Source organism: Varroa destructor, unplaced genomic scaffold (genome assembly GCF_002443255.2).
Source record: "Varroa destructor unplaced genomic scaffold, Vdes_3.0 BEIS01000002.1, whole genome shotgun sequence".
Taxonomy (NCBI): Eukaryota; Metazoa; Arthropoda; class Arachnida; order Mesostigmata; family Varroidae; genus Varroa; species Varroa destructor.
In genome coordinates, this window is record NW_019211455.1 from 57348075 (window position 1) to 57359071 (window position 10997).

Here is a 10997-nt window from a genome sequence, read left to right on the forward strand (position 1 = left end):
CAAATCCTGTGCGATTGATAGTAGAACCTGGTCTTTGTTGAGCTGTAACAGCAGTTCGCTGATGGTACAGCGGGAGATTCATTTGATGGTGGTCTCTTAGGCCACCACCACTATGCAACCTGAATCTTAATTTTAGCAGTACTATCGGTAAGCTTTACATGTGTGAGTACTAAACGTGGGGACATGTGAGCTGATTTGGATCCAAGCCGACCCTAGCCACACCTCTTGAGAGTCAGCAGCAGCCTGAAACAATTCTTGACGGAAGTAAAACTGAACGTACGAGCCAAAACATTTATATATAGTGACCTGCTGCCGAGCCAGCAGCTACGAAATATATAATGAGAGAAAGCTAAAGTAACAACAATAACAACGATGGTGACGAAAATAAACAGCGCCCAGTGTTGCCTTGCCTGGACAGCCCACTTTATACTACATACATACATACATAGTAGTACGTGTATGAACTTAAATGCTTCAATAAGACAAATCAATGCTAGAACAATTAAAACGTTCACCCCGATACAACGGAAATGTACCGTACTCTCTCCCCCTCTATAAATATCTACATATATGTCCACATTGTAAAAATGCATTCGAAATCAACTATAGCGTCCGGCAAAAGCGTCTAGCCAATTCTTATATGTTGTCCATATAATAGATTTAAATGAAATACATGTTCCATCCATTGATCGATCAAAATTTAAAGTGCAGTAATCATGCTTCGCCCGTCAAAAATACCTCTAACGATTAAGCCTCCTGCCGGTAGCAAATTACATAGGTGCTTGTAAATTAACAAAAGTCCGTTTGCATGTGTGCGTGGCCTACCAGCTTGACAAAGCAGTGCGGCCGACAACAAAGATGCCCATGAATATTAGTTGATCACTGGCAAAGTACCCGATATGTGGTTTCGCCGACGGCAATTTTGCTTCTGTTCAAAAATGCCTTCTCATTGTTGCCGCCCAATAAACAGGTGCTACTTTACTGTACTCGTGCTTTCTACAGGAGGATGATAAAACATCACGGCTGGATGAACATGAACATCCATGTAACACAATGAATAGGATCTGTACGGATACCCCCGTCTAAAGTTAGCATCGTACACGCCTTGCACAGAAGCCATGAATCCCCCTGCATTTAACGCAGCTGAATCAGTCATTGCAAATAGCCATAGGTGGACAAGGACTGAACATCCTCGTGTCTAGCCTGTAGTAAAATGAGCGAAATACTGAGCTTCACACTTCATCAGATGTCGCCGGTCCGAACGGTGACACCTGATTGTCCCGCTTCATTCATCGCCCACACTTGTCACTTTCATATGAAAGTTCCATTATTCTGCACCACCTTCTTTGATATGATCATAACGTCAAAACACGTGCACCAGCCTGTCAGTGAAGTTGGCTTCGTCCAAACTTTTTAGTAAAATTTACGCGCGTATCTTCTACTTCAGGTGAAAGATTATTGAAAATTCTGAAAAATAAACCTTGGGATAGCTCAGAAGAGGTAAGGTTTCAAGACTTTTCCCTTAAATGCAGCCTTTTGTGCCACAAGGTCTAAATTGACGATACAACCAGTGTATCTTAGCTATTTCTGATCCTTTTTTTTTTTTGAGTCTGTCCTCGTTGTAGAGCTATTTGTTTCAGATACGTCGTTCAAAGTAATCCCGGCAACGGCACGTTTCCACAGATCTCTGTACGTCACATCTAAATTTCTATGGAAATGTGTCGTTTGAGCTATAAACGCCTAGAAACCGCCGTTGACAATCCAAATGGGTCGTGCAGTATGTCTGTATGCCCGTCTGGGTAACAGTAAAACATCGTCGTCTCGTAGTAAAAACTTTAACGGTTAATTCGTGAGACGCGAGACCATATATAACGTTGTGCTTGCAAATATTTATCAACAGTACTAGATTTTGTCTCATCCTGACATAGTCGCATCATTGATACGGATAGGATACACTGTACAAGTATACACGATGGCTGTTCGAGATACGCACGACAACATGGCGGACAAAAGTATGCTATAATAGGTTAATGACCCCTCTATCCAGCGGCAAAATTAAAGCATCAAGTCATTTTCGACGAACAAAGGACTGGTTTAATAGATGCACAATCTCGTCCGCTGGTTCGTTCCATACGATACTAACAAACCACAATAGAGGCTCATAAACAAATGATTGCGTAAATTTCTCACGAGTAAAATCTTCCGGGAAGCAATAGTATCCTACAACGCGGCTATAGATATTCTTAGCACACTATCCAGTGTCAAGTGATCAGCATGAGGAAATAACCTTGATTATGAATTTCAAAAGGTGCCAACGCGTCAGTGCACTGGAACTTTACTACGACGCTGGAACCTGCTGTCTATGGCAGCGCATATTAAACATAACAATCCATTCATTGCTCGATTCAATTAATTGATTATCAATCAAATAATTAATTAATTAAAATGCTGGATATGAATGGGTGCGGAAACGATGTAACGAACGAGACTATGTATACCTAATATTCATGTTAGCTTTTATAATACCGTTCGTTCGAAAAATGACTGGGGGTACATTACTTTCAAATGCGCAGAAGGGTCTGCTGGCCATCGCATCGTTCACGAAAAAATTCGGCTACCGTATGGACAATATAAGAACACCTTACAGCGAATCACCCATCCATCCTTAAGCGTCACAAAGCTAGTCCACCTTAAACCTGTCCTGACCCTTCACGTTTCGCCTAGAAATTGATTCGTCTAATTATTCTGGAGAACACCACTCTTTGTTGAGAAGTCGTAACGGCAGTCCGACTCAGAAGAGCCTAGGCTTGGAAACTTAACTAAAAATGAGTGACCTAGACCAAGATTTTTCCCACTTGGTCACACAGTAGAAAAATAAGTAGTCACGACTAATTTTTCCATACGATCTTTCAGATAGTCCCAGAGGAAGATTGCTTTGATTTGAGATTAAAGATTGACTAGGACGATGTGGAGGAGCAACAGTCAATGTTAGGTCCATTCCCTGAACGCGTCTGCGCACTTGAAAGTGGTCCCATAAACTGTCATCTTTACACAGCAGTATATATAACCGAATTTTTCACGACACAAGCAATCGTGTTCGTTATATTATGGATGCCGTTGCTATTGAATCTAGAGGAAACCTACTGATTATCTGTGTGCTGGGCGTATTACGGAAGAGTTAAAAAGGGGCTGCCGGATGTGCCGTAATAAGAACACGAGTATAGAACGTTGATGGAAACATGTACAGATATTGGCGCGTATTAGGCTAACGAAAAAACATTCGCGCAGTATACATATCTATATGGTATATGGGTTATAATGCATGATATCCTTGCAGAGTATCTCATCGGAAACCAGGTTGAATTAAAAAAAAAACGTTAAATTTTAAATATTATTTATTGCATGATCGTTGACCGATGATTCCAGCAGAGAATTGCTTTTCAGATGCTTGCTTCAAGTAGTAAACTTTTTTGTCTAAGCAGTTTTTAGGCATTTATTAATGAGCGCCTATAGTAAATTCGGGTTGACTCGATCACAAGAAAAAACAGACGGCTCTGCAAGCTCCTTCACCTAAAAAATTATTATTATCATCTCTATTTGTAGGGAAATTTAATAGCCAATCCAAAAAGGATGGGTGCTTTATTATAAAGAGCATTATAAAATGTACAGAATATTACACTCTGCCTATTATTTTTTGGGTCATAAACGCAGGCCTCAATACTTAAAAACGCTTTATCAAATCGTGCTGCCGATCGCCGGCTTGATTCGTCTTAAGGAGCTACATTCTCTATAGCCGCCTCTTGGTCTTTAGAAGCCTACTATATTGCAGATGCAACAGATTTTGTCACCGAAAGGCGTTATTTTTTACCTAACCATAACGTCACGTGACGCGCATCATGTGGAGGCTTCACTTCTGGTTACACGATGCCGAGAGTTATCAGCTTTTCAAAGTAACGTTACTTCGGACAACTGATAGACAAGAAAATGCAACAAGTGATAGGCCGTTGAACCTTCCTGTGTGGGCGTGTAGGCAAATGACTGTGAGGTTGGCGTATTCCATTAACTGTAGCTAGTTCCGCCTCCCCGGGATATTTCCGTGCAAAGACGCTATCAGACCGCTAAAGGCAGATAGACAAACCGAGATGCGTGTCGCTGATGTATCCTTGAGAATACGGAGTCAGCCAAACAATTTGTAGCACCCTATTACGAAACAGGCAAGTGTTGTCCTCGACTATTTCTTTGCCACCGACGGCATCGGTGCTACGATGATTATGTTCGCCTGCCGGTTACCGATACTGCAGCTATTTGAATTAGAAGACAGAAATTCAGCAAGCGAATTGAGCAATATATAGACATCCATGCTTGAACCAGTCACCTGCCGATGCTGCACCCAACGACGCTTCGTTGCTGAAGTTGTCTGTTATGCCATTGAGTCTACCATTCATTGTCGAGTCGAAAAATCTCAATTGAAAAGGGCGATGTTGGGAACTAAGTTTGATTGTTGTTATTGTAGCTGTTAGTATCAGATGTAAACCGCATTAAGCGGAGCAACGTGATGGCCGTGACAGAAACGGTAAAAGGCTTGGCAGAATGCAGTAATAACAGCCACAACCTGCCGTTTAGGTGATTGTTATAGATGGGACTTTGCCGTAATGCTGAGTAAGGCAGCTAGCAAAGTCAGGGAGGTAAACTAACTGTAGGGTGGTATCGTCATAGTAAAAGTGGATGGCTACTATAGCAGCTTTGACTGCACTAAAAGCCATTGATTCTAATGGTGCGACCACGGCGTCTAACAAGCACGCTGTGACGACACGGGCATCAGACGACAGCAGGGTAGAAAACAAACAACAGATAACTCTTTTTTGGCAAACTGCTTGTTTAATTAGTTATTCTATCAAGATCTCAGAATTCGAAGAATGCTGGATCACAGTTCGACCGCATGTCTCGTATCGTCGACTGTCTTGTATCACGTATCGTTCACGCTAGACGTTGGTACGGGGAGGGACTGTTAAAAAAGGACCAGATGTTCAACCGATCCAACGAGACAGAGCGCCTACGCGCAAGCAACAAGTGCAATTACCCAAAATACATATCGCGGACCGCTCTTCCAGCCGTAGTTGTCAAGCAAACAGCCAACATTGTATTGATCGTCATGGTGTAATAACCATCATTGATACACGAAGTATATACCAGTCATTCATCTATCGTCTTTAGGCGACTACACAGAACCTGACCGACCAACGTGCGTCGGCCGCTTAGAAAAATATCTACCATAGGCCTTGTGAGAATTATGAACAGAAGAGTGTCGTTGCTCTCCCCCCGACGGTTCTACGGGATTTCGCCCACTGTCACGTCTATCTTCTATGATGATGCTGAACTGTAAAGCTTTGCCAGAGAAGAAACCAATAATAAGGATGACTACCCCTTGCACTTTTGTTCGACCGGAACGTTCAGATTTATCAGACGCATCGGCACATCGAGATATACGCAATCTATAATGTTTACACCTGTACATGTGACATAACAAGCGTATCTTTTTATATATTACCTCATACATTGGATATAAACTAAATACAGCCTTGACGGATGTTTTTTCCAACATAAGGAACCGTTGTCCTGCCAGTGATCGAATTCGAATGAAAAAAAGGACGGGAAAAGAGAAATCCTTCGCCAGACTTAAAGCTATAACAGTTTTCGCATGACATATATCGTATCAGTGTTTCATCACCAAACATTTGCCAGACGGTCTGACTCGATGGCAACGATTGGCGTCAAGGATAGAAACAAACGCTGTTTACTGCTGGCCATCTTCCAGCACATCGGCATCTACTGTCAATATCGATTAGTTTTTCCTAGTGCCCTTATCTGGCCAAACTGCCAGTATGTCAACAAATATTATTGCCATTATCTAACTACTGTCGTATGCGCACATATCGTCTGGGGTTTAGACAAGCCTCAGTCTAGATACAGGCTAGATGAGAAAGACGGAATGGTGTCAAATGAGTGTCCGTCTTATTGATAACTGGCAATCTAGAGACAGAAAAATGAAGAGATAAAGGTTGTATATATCCTGTAGTGAGAACCATATACTGATCACGCTGACAGGCCCTATGAAAGGATCCTCTAGTATTTTCCAGAATACGTTCACATATGCATCTTCGAATTCGTAACTAGACTCTCTCGCTGCTTTTATATTGTGTATTACACATTTCCGCGGGGACTTCAAATATCTTCCTGTGTATACATAAATGTGTACAGAGGCGCGTTTGTATCGATGCTTAGTGATTCATTCAGAAATGATGGACTTATCTTGTATATAAAGGTAAGAAGTTGCCTGTTTCGAGGTGCCGTCGTGTCCCTGAATGTTTCAGTGGATGCTTCTATCGCATAGAAATATAGCATTGATTCATATAGTCGCATAATATACTAGGCTCAGTTTTCTTGCCAAAACAAAGTTACTCTTTCTAAAACAGCGTTTGTCAATATTAGCGACACGAGCTAACACCGACTCTGGAGACGCCATGGCGTGTAAACGGGGGAGGATCATAATAATGTTTTACCTAATGACTCTGTTATGCTGCTATTGCTGCTGGCGTTGTCTGATGCCGATTCTTCAGATGTCCCTGGCTAACTCCGATGGTCCAGTTTTTCCTATATAGCTCTTTCAGGATCGCGTCCTTTTTGGACCTCCGGTATTGTATGCTATCTGCTGCTGTTGTCTTTCTTGTCATTATGCAGGCACAATATTATGCATTATCAGTGTCAGCGCGATCACTGGCGCATCTGATGTTGCTATTAAAAGATCGACGACAAGCATGAGACAACAACAACAACAACAGCGATGTCTTCTTTGTCTGGATGTATTTCGCTCATAAGGGCATCATTGCAGTTGTTGATGTTGCCGAAGTTACCGACGTCCGCTCAATGGTCGAGCTGCCCAATAAGCTGCTTGTCACTGTCGACCCACTGAATCATGTAGACGATGTTGGGTCATATTGAGGGCTACGGGGTTTGATTGGCTGGCAATTCGCTCACCGTAATTGTCACTTTGCCCAGCTCAACGAAGTGTCGATCTGAAATGTTCATGCAGAAACGAAGACGAAGTCACAGCGGACTATACGGACAAGAGCACATAAAACAGCCGGGAGAGAGGCATCATAACTGGCTCAGGAGAAATATGTGACCCATTATTTAGACTACCGCGCAGTTCATACAGAACGACGCGAAGCATTGCCGTGTCATAGCGCCCGTATAGACACGTAGGCAGATCCTGGTCGCACATCGTTCCTGGGAACGACAAAACGTTTCTTCGAAGCTCTCTGGCTAGCAAAGTATTGAACATCTTCGGATTTCAAACCAGTCAGTAGGGCCAAATAGATCATTGTTTAAAACTGACCGACCTTCCGTCTCAGCATTTGCTATGATTCCAAAAATACCCTGTCGCCAGCACTGCTGTTGCTCACTATCGTTATCAGGAATGTAACCATTACGCGAGGCAGATCAGATCAGATCACCACGAGCACAAAGAAGGTGGCCAGCATGACCAAGACAAGATGACCAACAAAACCGCTTGTGTTCTTTTTGTACATACTCTGCTTTTACCAGTTCGTCTCAGTCTATATACAAACACAACTTTCGTATGTATAGTTACACAGAATTATAAGGAGCAGCATCTCTATGAATATCACCGTAGCCGTAATGAACTGATTCAGTACCACTTCCATTATAATGCAGCTCTACCTTCTGGTAGTGGATGCTATTTCGGTCAGCTAATTAACCTCCTTCAATCGATACTGTGCCAACAGCACAAGAGATTCGGCCTGAGATGGCTACAAGTATATTTACGGTATTTGTGAATACATACACAGACGCCAGACGGTATGATCTGCTACCTCAATCGCCTTCGTATCTCGTGGCCTGTCAGTTGCTTCGGTTTATCTCTCGGACGGTCAGTTCCGCTTGCTGGCCTTAATGACCTGCCGTACCATTAAATAGCTACGTCACAACAGCAGCAGTAATGGCAAAAGGCTGAACGAAATAATTATGCCAACCATAGAAACGTTATGTTCGAGTCCGCAGCTGATTGGCAAGATGGCCATCTTCGCCATTTGTTACCTACCAGACATGAAACACAATAGGCGCTAAATGTGACTGTTAGCTATTACGTACGGCATTCAGTTGTTTCCGAGTGGAAAGGACTGATCAAGTAGAACGGTTGGTTATTATTTTTTCTTATCGGCGGATCATTGCAAACGGTGATCTCTTATCATATGCTTTTGTGTACAAATGGAAGCTTTACATTTCAGAAACCGCTGCCTTCTAGCTAAGACAATTGATATCTCTCATTTGTTTGCCCTATACATTCTTGATATTTGCAAAAAGAAAAATACTAATTCGTGTTGCAATGTTCTGCTCGAACAAGGGTTCGAGAACACTCCACCGTCCGAGGTGAAACGCGACTGTGAAATCCTCTACGAGCTTTTACTATAACAGTAATAAATTGTCGCTGTTAATTAAAATAATGTGGTTTCCTTTTCCTTCTCTAGAAAGATTCGTTATCGTCCAGCATCAGAGGCTGTTCTTACGCGTTTCATGTCGATTCTATAGCTCTTTAATTTCTCTCAGTCAATTTCATACTTTGCCTCTGGTAGTGCACAGAGGTCTTATCTAACGCACAGTTGACGGTAATTCATGAAACACATAGTGTTTATATGTTATTTTCTCTAGTTTTGTACGATTCTTCTATGTTTCATGTAGCAGATCAATAGGTCACAGTGAGACAGCTAGCGAACCCATTCTACAAGTATCTGGCAGGGCATTTATAAGTGAAAAAAAAATATATATATATATAACCAAATAAATCATGCTATATGTTATGTACAGGATGAGCTGGAAGTCTCGATAAGCATCCCTTGAAAGTTGGAAGCATTTGCTGAGGCAGTGACGAATTCTAGCTGATTATTGCAACGAAGAGCTAATTTGGTTGTGCAATAGCTTCTATATGCTATAGGGTATTTATTGCAAATGCAATTGATCAATCTTCAATCCATCAATTAACCGACAGCTCCTTTTAGATACGCCTGTTTTTCTGTGTTTTCGGATTTGATGTTAACGACCAAGCGTCATCGTAAGCTTTCTCTCATTGAAAAACTTCCTTATTAAATATAGCTTGTCTTCAAACAAAAGGCCAGAACTGCTAACGTTTTGGTTAAACGTAAATTACGTTATTCTGCTTGTGGCAGTAGCCACAATAGTCATTGCTATGGCGATTAATGTGGTATAGAAATTCAATCGAAGTATGATTGAATCCACTATTTATTGCAATCATTTGGTAACAAATGACACAAAAGGACCCTCCAGCCGTCACTTGTACCTTGCTTTTACTTGTTAGTTATAGGCACCTAGGCGAAGGCGGCAGCCTATGATAACAGATGTCATAAAAATAAACAAAACTGTAAAAACGAATCAATGAATTATTACCACACTCGAATAACTGTAACCCCCATCGATCTGTACATACATAACGTCTTTCGCCCATGCTAACATAGCCGTTTATTCGCCAATCCTGGACGCGCGACGTGTCCGTTCTCAATCTATCGAGGAATAAACCGACCCACGTCGTTTTTACCCTACGTACGCATGGTTTAAATAAGAAGCATTCTATACCTAGCTGGTATACTGCACGACGAGCGTCATTTAATAAGGAAACGAAAAAAATGATGAATCGATTTAGGTTTCTTTTGAATAAACGGCGCAGGCGTCTTGCTTTATTTGCTAATCGGACTCACTGCGACGCGAAGTATTTCATTGACTTTGAGGAAACGTGGATTGCGGGCGTCCAGTCCATCTGCTGCAGTATATTCAAGCTCATTTTGTTTTTGCCTGCTATCCTTAAGGATACGTTATGGTCTAGGTTCGAATCCGTACGTAGACAGACAGTTTGACTTCGTTTCGTACTTCGGTCGTTCGGTGGAATGTCTGACGGCGAAAAATAGAGTATATTCGAGCCTACCCAGGTGACGCCAGTTTTGTTTTGGCACAGTGTGTTGTTCGAGGCATTGACTACAGCACATTAGTAGAATAAGTACTACTTATGTAAGACAACATTAGAGTTATTTTGGCGCGAATAGGCCTAGCGTGAACATCTGTCAGCGTTGTTCCCAGGGGTGATGCAACAATTCGAGAGAAATAGAACCTTGTATACCAATCAAGGGAAACCAAACGTTTACCATCACCTAGGCAGTATTATAGTCTATTTCGTTTTCTCTACATGTTTTCCTTGTAGAGGTGCGGTGCGCAGCGGCAAGAGCTTCTGTGTCAGCGACATAACGAACTTTGGTTGATAAGGCATGGTCATACAAAGTACAGAATATGTAAATAGTCAATTGAAATCTTTATAGCTGCTGTTACCGTTACTACCTATTCTGAGAAATATTATCGTCTGACATAACGTGTCACGCCATTCGCTTAGACATGAGCGGCTGTTTATCACTTGAATTGTTCAGGAAAACGTAGTTGCAGCGCCAGTAGAAAAAGACGCTATTGTGCTATTGTCAAAAACGATTTCTTGGTTCAAGTTGTCTTGCGATTGGCCTGTGAAAATAACGGAAGTTGCCATTCCTTTGTTAGATACCATTTTTGTTAGTTATAGGCACCTAGGCAGAGGCGGCAGCCCATGATAACAGATGTCATAAAAATCGGACCTTCTCTTTTCGCTTTTTAACGAAACTTGTTTAACGTCTTCATACGACTATCAGTCGTATGTCAATAATGCGTATGTTATCACTCAAATTTTGTTGAGAATATTAGATCGACGTGCCTGAATTAAAAAAAAGTCGCTACTTTGCGTAGTACCCTAAAGCGGGTACGTATAATGAATTGATCACCAATCATAAGTAACCGAAAATTAAAAAGTTTTAAAAAACAAAAAAGCACCTATTTGGTAAAAGCCTCATATTGTCCCCTAGTAAATATGAATCAACAACATAGTCATCATA